This window comes from Myotis brandtii, unplaced genomic scaffold (genome assembly GCF_000412655.1).
Source record: "Myotis brandtii unplaced genomic scaffold, ASM41265v1 scaffold49, whole genome shotgun sequence".
Classification (NCBI taxonomy): Eukaryota; Metazoa; Chordata; class Mammalia; order Chiroptera; family Vespertilionidae; genus Myotis; species Myotis brandtii.
This window is the reverse complement of record NW_005368707.1, coordinates 5592923-5595724: the sequence shown is the minus strand read 5'-3', so window position 1 is coordinate 5595724 and position 2802 is coordinate 5592923.

The following is a 2802-nucleotide window of genomic DNA, read 5'->3' as shown; positions in this document are numbered from 1 at the left end:
GCCTGCAGACTGAATGATCTTGGATTCGATTCCAGTCAAGGGTACGTACCCGGGTTAGGCTCAATCCCTGGCCCCAGTCAGGACTCACATGGGAGGCAACCAATCTCTCTCTCTCTCTCTCTCTCTCTCTCTCACACACACACACACACACACACACACATAATGGTATACACTTATATTTGTAATACCATTCCATAGTTTACAAAACTCATTCACACACATTTAATTCTCACAATAGTCCTGGAAAGAAGGGATCATTCCCATTGTATAGATGAGGAAACAGGCTCAAAAGATTCAGTGATCTGCTAAAACTCATGTAGTAAGTGACAGAGCGATAATGAAGTCTACTGCTTTCTGCTTTTCACCAGAGTTGCCTTCCATGAGTCTGTGTGTATCAAGCACAGCAGTACTTTTTCATGCATTTTCTCTATATAAAGCCAATTAAGGGATTTGTGCTCTTCTTGTTGACTATTTTAAAGGTTATTAAATTATTACTGGGGAAAAGTATGACCTTTGTGAGCATTTAAGGAATAGCAAGAAACATTAGAAATGTGGAAATCTCATTAAAAAAGTAGAAATCTCATCTTATTAAATAACTAGAGTCCTGGTGCAGGAATTCATGCACTGGTGGGGTCCCTCAGCCTGGCAGGTGATCAGGGCCGATCAGGGCCTGCCAGGGGGAGGGACCGTGGGAGGTTGACCGGACGCAGGAGGTTGGCTACGGCAGTACACTGACCACCAGGGGGCAGCTCCTGTGTTAAGTGTCTGCCCCCTGGTGGTCAATGCACATCATAGCGACCGGTCAACTGGTTGTTCGGTCACTTAGGCTTATATATATATAGACTAGAGGCCCGGTGCATGAAATTCGTGCACGAGGGGGGGGTGTGTCCCCTCAGCCCAGCCTGCACCCTCTCCAATCTGGGACCCCTCGGGGGATGTCCAACTGCTGGTTTAGGTCAGTCGGACATCCTCTCACAATCCGGGACTGCTGGCTCCTAACTGCTCACCTGCCTGCCTGCCTGATTGCCCCTACTGGCCCCCCTGCCAGCCTGATCACCCCTAACTGCCTCTGCCTGCTGGCCTGGTTGCCCCCAACTGTGCCCCCTGCCGCCTGGTCACCCCACACAGCCTGCTGCTCAGTCATTTGGTCATCCCTCACTGCGCCCCCTGCCGGCCTGGTCACCCCACACAGCCTGGTGCTCAATCGTTTGGTCGTCCCTCACTAACACCCCTGCCGGCCTGGTTGCCCCATGCAGCCTGCTGCTCAGTCATTTGGTCATCCCTCACTGCGCCCCCTGCCGGCCTGGTCACCCCACACAGCCTGGTGCTCAATCGTTTGGTCGTCCCTCACTAACACCCCTGCCGGCCTGGTTGCCCCATGCAGCCTGCTGCTCAGTCATTTGGTCATCCCTCACTGCGCCCCCTGCCGGCCTGGTCACCCCACACAGCCTGGTGCTCAATCGTTTGGTCGTCCCTCACTAACACCCCTGCCGGCCTGGTTGCCCCATGCAGCCTGCTGCTCAGTCATTTGGTCATCCCTCACTGCGCCCCCTGCCGGCCTGGTCACCCCACACAGCCTGGTGCTCAATCGTTTGGTCGTCCCTCACTAACACCCCTGCCGGCCTGGTTGCCCCATGCAGCCTGCTGCTCAGTCATTTGGTCATCCCTCACTGCGCCCCCTGCCGGCCTGGTCACCCCACACAGCCTGGTGCTCAATCGTTTGGTCGTCCCTCACTAACACCCCTGCCGGCCTGGTTGCCCCATGCAGCCTGCTGCTCAGTCATTTGGTCATCCCTCACTGCGCCCCCTGCCGGCCTGGTCACCCCACACAGCCTGCTGCTCAGTCGTTTGGCCATCCCTCACTAACCCTGCTGCCGGCCTTGTCGCCCCACTCAGCCTGTTCAGTCGTCCGTTCGGTTGCGATGGCCCCTGGCTCTTTATATATAGGTTATCTGAGTAGAGTCAACTGAGGAAATAGAATAGAGGGGCTATGGGGATAACAAAAAATAGAAGCTGCATTTCCTAGCTAAAGGTTGAGAACATCAAAGCATTTTCCTGAAGTGTTTCATAAAGAATTACTAAATGCCCAATACAAAGTACTTATGAAAAGATTTTGTGCTTCCATATATCAAATTAGTCTAGAAGAGAATCATTCCATGGTAAAGCTAGCATATGTAAAGCATCATCTCCTCCAAGACAGACAAAAGCCCTACATTCAAGCAAAACCACAGAAGCTATAAGATCATGATACTACAGGATTTACACTCAACAGAATCTTCATTTTGCACATATTCACATCTTCCTTTGGCTTTTTGGAAGCCCTTAGCCAGACTGCCAGGGATGACACAAAGGGAGTCGAGGTGATGCAGGTGAGGGGCAGAGCTGGCCGGGAAACATAGTCTGCTTTACTCTGGCTCCCCCAGAGAACACATGGCCCACCCTTGTGAACCATGTTTCTGATGGGAGAATAATTGTCTTCTACAGGGTAATTAAATATTCCCATGTTCCAGGAACTATTTGAAGATAGCAGGGATAATTGATATACAAATAGCTCCATTAGAGGTTTGAACTTTATCTTTCAGCAGCCCATTTCCCAACTTTGCTAAAAATAGCAAAATTAACTCATTTAATTTTCTTTGTCTTTTCCTTCCCCTTCCTCTCCTGCTTATGAGCTCTGAAGAGGAACAGGCCTGGTTGGATTCCTAAATTGAATAGTTTAAGCAATTAAGATCTAGCTGTAGAGCTAAATATGATATATGAGCAAGGAGTCATTTAATTGAACACATGGACGATATGCTAAAG